This window comes from Delphinus delphis, chromosome 9 (genome assembly GCF_949987515.2).
Source record: "Delphinus delphis chromosome 9, mDelDel1.2, whole genome shotgun sequence".
In the NCBI taxonomy this organism is placed as follows: domain Eukaryota; kingdom Metazoa; phylum Chordata; class Mammalia; order Artiodactyla; family Delphinidae; genus Delphinus; species Delphinus delphis.
Genome location: NC_082691.1, coordinates 16,207,789 through 16,216,346, shown reverse-complemented (window position 1 = coordinate 16,216,346; position 8,558 = coordinate 16,207,789). Strand labels below are relative to the sequence as shown.

The 8,558-nt window shown below is 41.4% G+C and overlaps 1 long non-coding RNA gene across 1 annotated transcript; it reads left to right on the top strand.

The window, feature by feature from the left end:
* Positions 1-3,703: 3,703 nt before the first annotated feature.
* On the top strand, positions 3,704-6,390 carry LOC132430906 (uncharacterized). Its single transcript, XR_009520590.1, has 3 exons — positions 3,704-3,881; positions 4,380-4,641; positions 5,914-6,390. It is a non-coding gene; the product is annotated as an uncharacterized lncRNA (long non-coding RNA).
* Positions 6,391-8,558: the final 2,168 nt, after the last annotated feature.

Sequence of the window (8,558 nt, the reverse complement as noted above, 5' to 3'; positions counted from 1 at the left end):
TCGGTTTTATTTTTCCTGTTTTGCATTATGTATTTGGCCTAAAGTGTTGGAATTACAAAAGGGGAACATGAGGGATTGTGAATACATATATAAGTCACCAGAAATAGAATTGTTCTCTCAGAAGTATGATCTAAAATAGTCTGATTACTCTTCTTTGAACCCACTCTATGAAATCATTTTCCCTTGTGTTTAGCTAGTTTGAATTAAAATGAGCTCAATTATATTGTGAGCTATTTTTGTTAAACAGGAATATTCAACGCAATGCTTCATGGGAAGGCAGCATGTCTATCAGTTTTCTTTCATTATTCATTGTGTCATTCAAGAAATACTCAACTGTGTATGATGGAAATGGTGCTGGTTTGGATGGAAACTGACCATTTATGCAGATCAAATCAACTCCATCCATGCTTGGTCTAAGAATGGGCCACAGGACTGAAGTGCAGCTGGAAGCTCCCTGGGAGGCTGGGGCCTAACCAGGGGGAGCTTCTTCCATGGAGAAAGGGGGAGGGAGAGCTCAGGGTCTGGCTTTGGACTAAAGCCTCAAGAATTCAGTGGTGTCATCACAACGAGAACATCCTGTCTCGGGAGTGGACCCCCATCTACACCATGACCACTGATGTGACCTGTGTGCCTTTAAGCTGAGAAGGAGCTCTCCCCAACACACTGGGTTGGACCCGTAGGATGTGGCCAGTCCTCCTAGGTGAGCAAGGGCCCCCCAGATGTTGGCTCTCAGAGCAGAGACCAGGAAGAATGAAGGATGTGACTTGAATGTGCTGTAAGGTCAGACTGGGAGAGCTAAAGCGTTGAGCTCAGCCACAGAGCCGTGCTTCCCTCTGGGACTGGACGGATGGAGTCCAGGGCTTGGACCCCTGCTGGGTGGGGTGGAGGTGGGACACCTGCTCTCCATGCTCACGTTGCTGAGCAGCCCTTGGCTCATTCACCCATCACACTCTTATCTGATGTTAGTGCTTCTATTGAGCCTTGCTCAGGATGACTCTGAAGTCATTTTGTCCCATTCGGGGAACTTATGTGACTCAGTATATGACACTCAATTGCATGGGCGAGATCAGGGCCTCCATATCTCTGTTCTTGTGAGGGAAAAAGCACATCACATCTGTCCATGCGGCTGGGTTTAGGGGATCGAGTCTTGTGTCACCCTGTGTACACTGAGAAAATGAAACCAAGAAGTACCAGCCTCGGTAAATCACAGATCATGGAAGAGCATGGGTGGTTGGTGGAATGTCAGGGATTATCTTAGTGCTGCAAGGAGTCCTGTCTGCTCTTTCCTCCAGAACAGAGTCCTGAGCGTGGACAGAGAAGCAGCATCTGAATATTCTGGGCGTAAGTTTCCCAACTCACACAGGAGCTAATTGGAGGAACTGCATACAGGAATAATGGGGAACCCTAAGCCACAGTATGTTTGATAGCAATTACGTGCCCGTGTAGAGGGATGTTTTCTTTCCATTAGCTGTGACTCTTTGAAAGTGAGCAAAGTTGGTTGTGGTTTAACTGTTCTTATTTCCTTGTGACACCCCATCTACCCCTTGCACAGTCCCAACCAGCAGGGGCCGGTTTGACTTTGAGCATTTTCCACGAATCAACCACATTCGACAGAGCACATGAACAAAAGAAGCCTGAGAACCAGCTACACCAGCGCCCTCCTGCCACTCACGCTGTCACCCTCACCACCACCGCCTTCCCGTCTCTGCACCTCCCAGGGCAGCCCAGGGCGAGTTGGGAAAGGAAGTTGCTGAGAAGTTGGAAACCACAGGAGGCACTGCCCAGCAGGGCCCTGGCGGTGAAATCAGCTGCACAAAACTTTCAGAGATTTGCCATTTTTCCATCTTGCCTTTCTATGCTTTCCCAACGTAGAAATAGTTTCCAAACTCCAAGAGGAGGGCCAGGTACTTGGGCTAAAGAGATCTGCTCAAATATCTAATTTAGATAGTCTCAACCAAGGAAACTATCTAAATTAGATTTCATCTTTCTTGTATCTGGTTGCTCTTGTTTTGTTTCCAAATGGGAACCTCTATTTGGTTTTCAAAAGAACTAGTTTCACGGAAGCTGAAGTGAATTGTAAACACAGAAACAAACAAAAAAACAGCTTCCCAATTTTAAAGGAGACAGTGTTTTAATTCTAATGCATAAAAAGGATTTTTACTTTAAAAGGATCAGAGAAAATAGAAAAATACACAATCACTTATTTTTTCACCCACCTACCATGCAGTGAACATTTTGTTTTGTGTGTGCCTGTAGAAATACACAGATACACATATAAATGAGCATCGTACTTGCTACTATTACCAATAGCAAGTACCATCGTACTTGCTACTTTGATCAATAGAAAAAAGTGATCAAAGGACTGAGCAAATATTGCGCAGGAAAGGAAATACGAATAGACTTCATATAAAGAGATGCTTATCCTCACTCACAGAAAGAGAAAAACAAAACCACAATGAGATAGATGAGATACTGTTTCTCACCTGTCAGATCAGCAGAATCCTGACCTTTGACTGCACTCTCCCAGCATTCACCTACATTGTGGTACAGATGCAGGATGGTGCTGTGTCCATAATAGGCAAGTTGGCCATAGCTGTCAAAATGACCAATATGCACGGTCACAATGACATAAAACACTATTATAATTTCAGCATCTTTTGTAATAGCAAAAGAGTGGAAATAAGCCAATGACATATCACGGGGCCACTGATTTTTGTAAAGTATTGTAATTCACCAGTGAAATAGCACACAGCTCTCCATGTGTCCCCAGAGACTGACATGAAAAGAGCTCTAGGTGGTATAAGTGAGAAGAGAGGTGCAGAAGAATGTATATTGTTCACTACCTTTGTGTATGAAGCCGGAAATTAGAATATGTATACACGCATATACATATATGTTTCATTTATTTATTTATTTTGTATGTTCATTTGAATTTGCTAAATAAAAACTGGAAGTGTGCAGAGGAAAGAGAAGTGTGACCTGTAAGAGGTAGGGACGTAGATACAGTGGTTGAAGCAAGGTTTCTTAATGCAATTTCTAGAGTGTTTTTGATTGATTTGGAACCATGTGGTGGTATAATCTAACAATTTTACTGGAGTTTGCTAGGCATATTAGTTTTTCAACCACACTTCCTGACTAATTCTCCATTTCTTTAAATAATGTACATTTTTTTGGAAGATGCGTAGTAGTCTGTCATATGATGTCCTTTAGTTTATTTCTGTAGTTTCTAATTGGGCATTTGGGTTACTTTGGGCTGCTGTAAGTGGTGCTACATTCGATGGACATCTGGGCACATAAATCTCAGTACATACATTTTGTTTCCTTAGGAAATTGATGCGTGGACGGTAAGATCACTTTCCAGGTGAAGCACGTTGCACACTTGTGTAATGGGCTCTGCGACGACTCCTTGCTGCCTGAGATCTGAGCTGGTAGTACTGGGACTGTTTCAGTCACTTGCTGCCTCAACCCGGCTGCACATTAGAATTACTGAAGGGGGCTCTTTAAAGTCTGATGCCTGGGCTGTTATGAAGTCTGGGCCTCAGTGATTCTTCCTTTCCTCCCTCCCTCCCTCTCTCACCCCCCCTCCCTCCTTCCCTCCCTCTCTTCCTTCCATTTATTTTGAGTTATAATTAACATTCCATGGGTTCCCAAGAAGACAGCAACTGTTATAATGGATAAAGCAGTAGGGCTTAAGTCATGCAGACCTGGCCCGTGCGAACTATGGCGCTGCTCTGTATTAACTTGAGGTATATTTCTTAGTTTCTCTGGGGCCTGGTGTTCTCATCAGTGAAATGAGTGTCATACCTGATCTGTGTTTTAGTGAGAGCATCGAACGTGAAGCAAGCAAACTGCCCAGCAGAATTCCTGATGCTCACTAAGTGGTAGGTACTTGCTATGATTCAAAGAAAACAAAAGAAAGCAAACATACAAAATTAGCCTAAGAGACCATTACAGAGACCATGCACTTACCCAGACTAGTTTTCATGGCTAACAGAAATGTTGAATTTCTAGCTTTTTGGCTGAATTATACCAGCTTGGTGTATGTAGTATTTCTAGTTATCTCTTTTTACTCAGAATTTCTAATTGACAATTATATATGACTTTGAATAAATAAAGTGGGAAATCCTGTATTACTTAATCATGGCCTGCTAGATTGACAGGAAGCCTTCAAAAACTGAAGTCTATGAGGGAAAGAATTCCAAAACAGTGAAGAGAATTCATAATGGGAAAAACTTTGAGAATTGCTGCCTTGAAGTTTCCCTTTTGTATACTTGAGAAGTGTATGATGTACTCTAGTTCTATAAAAACAACTGACACATGAGAGTTCTAATGTGGAATTGTATCCATCTTTGCCTAACTTTTCCATTTCACACCTGCAGATGCAGCCTGCTGTCGTGGTATATATTTTATCCAACCAAGTGTCATGGACTTTAGTCACAGAGGTTCTATCAGTGGTTGGCAAGTCAGTGTATAAAAGTCTTCCCGGCATGAAAAATTTGGGGGCAGGTTGGCCTCTGACCCTTTAATTGCACGCACAGCCTAGGAGCAAGGAGAGGAAACGTGGACAAGGAAGGAAATTTTCCTGTTTTAACCGAAAGTAAATGTAACCTGTTTCTATAATAGCAGCAACTAATGTAGAAGGTAAGAGCAGAGCTCCAGTAGCCAGGCTGCTTGGGTTCAAATCCCACGTCTGTTTCTTATTAGCTGTTTTCACTCTAGGGACCCTCCTTAACCCTTTCTGCCTCAGTTTCTCCATCTATAGAGCAGCGATAACTGCACGTGTCTTGTGAGAGTTAAATAAGTTAACAGGCACTTAGACCAGTACCAGAAAGCCTTTGCTATTATTACTTCATTGGGTTATTAATCATTGAATTTGTACATTGCCATAGAAATCTGAAGTGACTTAATTTGAACACTTTCTTCTAAAGATGGGTAAACTTAGGCAACGTGACATGGTCAAGAAGAAATGACACAGCTGGTTGTAACAGACCGGGAAGTGGAGGCTCTAACGATGGGATGTGAGGTAGAACCTCTGGTCCAGGGTTCCTCCCCCAATACCACATTGTAGCCACGCTGTAGTGGAAAAGGACTGGACCAAAACGATGTATGCCTTCCTCCCACCTCAGAAATGCTCCTGGACATATAAGAGGCTTCCACAGGGAGATTCTGAGGATCTCAGGGCCCGTTGAGTTTAGGGGAGGAGCTGTGGTGTCAGGATGCTCAGAGCACCATCCAGTGTCCTGCTCTGCCTGAGAATCTCAGTCCAATTCATTACACCCCCCAAAAGAGCAGTTACAAATCTAGACACACTCACAGAGTAAGGCAGGATTTCCATGACGTGGACAATAAAGTGAACAGCTATGGTGATTCCAGAGTACGTACATGAGGAGAAGACAGGTGCACCCACAAGTCCTTTACAACATTCTCACCGACTCCTTGAAGGATGTCTTTAGTCAAGAAGCAGTGCGTGTTTCATTTTGCTGTGGCTTGTTCTATTTTTGTTTTTCCCAGTAGAAAGTGAGTCAAGGACAAGCCATAAGATCCTAGGAAACAAAATATGATCTCTGAGTTCAGAGAGCCCTGGCTGTAACTGACTATTACTTAACAAAATAGTGACCAGGAGCAGAATACTTAATCTCTCCAATCTGTAAACTGTGGCTATAACTGTACCCTCCCCCAAGGGCTCTTAGACAATGAATGGGATTCCTGGGGAATTGTTAAAACCGAGTCCCTGATCCATCCACACCCACCCTGTCTGCAGGGAAATGAGATTAGAGATGATGCTCGGTGTGTCTGCGTGTGTATGTGTGGAATCTGCTGTTTTTACAGTAGAGCTACTGACAGTAGATGCTAATGTTGTCAAGGATGTGCATGGACCAAACATTATTAACTCGTCTAATCCTCGCGCTCCAGGAGACAGGGCGCTGTAACTTCATGACACACAGGAGGAAATGACAGCACAGAGTTCAGATCGCTGCCTGAGATCACACAGAAATGTACTAATAAAGACCCAGGGCTCTGTCACTTGAATTCATCAACCAGGTCAGAAAAAAAATTCCTCCTCCAACTCCAGTCAATACTTATTAGTAAAAGAACGTAGGATGGCTTTGTAGTTAAGTATTATTTTCAAAGCAATGAATTGTCTGGCTCTACATTAAGAATTTAATTACACTCTACCTCTGTACTTGTAAGAGTTGCCAGATTTCTCTTGGCAAACCAGCAACCACATTAGCACTTAACCTTTTCTTAAAGGAAAGGAAATGTACTTAGAAGTGACTAGGATTCCAAAATGTTAGTTAGAATCAGCAGGGAATTAAATTTGTATATGCTTTTTATGTGACAACCTACTGCTGAATGGCTGAAGAGCTGAATCAGCTTGCTACCCACTGGTAGCTTTTAGAAGTTTCTCTCTTTAGGGCTTTTCCACCGTGAATCACTAGAGAAAGCCCCTGTTCTGTTGCCCCAGTATTGTGACAGGAGAAAGCCCCTCGGAAGCATCAGGAGGCATAAAACAAGAAAGTTGTGCATGGTGTGAGATAAGGATACGATTTCATTTTGTTTTCCTTATGGGTAACCAGTTGCCTCAGCAGCATTCAGTGAATAATTGATCCTTTCCCCACTGATTTCCTCCATTGCCATCCCTGTTTTGTGTAGGACTTTATATGAATTGGTCTCCGTTCTCTTCACCTTTTTCTCCCTGTTTATCCTTGTCCCATACCACTCTGTCTAAATTATGTAGTTCTATAATAAATCTTGATACATTGAAGGGCCATTCACCACCCCACCCACACTTACCTTATTTATATTCTCCAGGACTCTTGGCTATTTTGGGCCCCTTTCTCTTCCATATAAAATTTAGAAACAGCCTGTAAAATTCCACAAAATACGTTTTGTGTTTTCATTGGACGTGTACAGGATCCGCAGATAATTTTGGAGAGATCTGACATCTTAAAAACATTAAATATGCCCTTCCCAAAACATGGTATTTCTTTACTTATTTCATTCTTCTTTAATGTCTTTCACTAAAATTTTATAATATTCTTTAAAAGGTTCCACATTAAATTTAGACTTAATTCTAGATTTTGTAGATAGGTGAAAGACTTAGGTAGATAGAGAGATGATAGATAGATACATAGATAGATGCTAGTTAGATAGATATAAAGAATTACTATGTCACCTTTTTGAATTTCATTTTCTATTTTCTGCAAATATGTGTAAATGCAAATTACTTCTATATATCAATTTGATATCCAACATCTTTATTATGTTCTTATTAATTCTAATCATTTCCTATTGTTTATTTTGGAATTTCTTGTAAACAGTCATATGATCTATGGATAGTGAATTGTGATAGATTTGGTTCTTCCTTTCCAACTTTTATGTCATTTATTTACTTTTCTTCTGTTATAATACTTGCCCAGCTGATTTTGCTTAGTATTTGCCTAGTAGATCTTTTTTCTTTTTTTTTTCTTTTTTTTTTTTTTTGCGGTACGTGGGCCCCTCACCGCTGTGGCCTCTCCTGCTGCGGAGCACAGGCTCTGGACACACAGGCCCAGCGGCCACGGCCCACGGGGGCCACGGCGCAGGCCCACGCAGGCCCACGCAGGGGGCCCACGGCGGCCACGGCCCAGGGCCCATGGCCACGAACCCACGTCCCCTGCACTGGCAGGCAGACTCCCAACCACTGCGCCAGCAGGGAAGCCCTGCCTACTAGATCTTTTTCCACCCAAATGCCTTTACATTTTGATTGTGTCATATACAAGCAATATATTGTTGGATTCTGTTTTTTATATAATCTATTATTTTTGAAATGCTTACTGAGTTATTTGGATTCATTACTACTAGGTTATTTTGTGATTTATGTTTTCTCTTTCCTCTCTGTTTTCTTACCTTTTTTATTAATAATTTTCCCCATTCTATTTTTCTCCTCTCTTGCTTTTTCTCTTTAGTGGTTGCCCTAAAGAGCTTCAATAAGGGAATTTAACTCAACACAATGTAAAGTTAAATCAATATAAAAACAAGGCCTTAGAACAGATCATTTCTCTCTTGATTATAATTGAGATATTATTTTCCTTTATATAGTAATTGTTTATTTAGATTAACACGCATGCCATATTTTTGGCTTATAATTTCTTGCATCTCAGGGGCCTCCATTCGAGATCATTTTTTCCTTCTTTTTTTTTTTTTGAAATACTTATCTTAGAAATTCCTTAATCTATAAGTTAATATATTTTCCTTTGTCCTGGAGAGGTAGGCTTAGAGGATAATGAATTTTAAGTTGACAGCAGTTCTCTCACAGAAAGTTGACGCTATTGTTTAATTGTCTTCTGTTTTACATTGCTGCTGTCGAGAGGTCAGGTTTTAATCTGATTTTTGCCATTTGTAAGCAATTTCTCTCTTTCCTCTGGCTGCTTTTAAAATCATGTTTTTGTCTTTGGTCCTACAGTTTTACAGCAACTTGGCTAAGTATACCTTGCTTTTTATTTATCCCATTTGAGTTTGATTAGACTTCCTGAAACTGAGGATTCATGCCATACAACAATTCTGGAAAATACTTA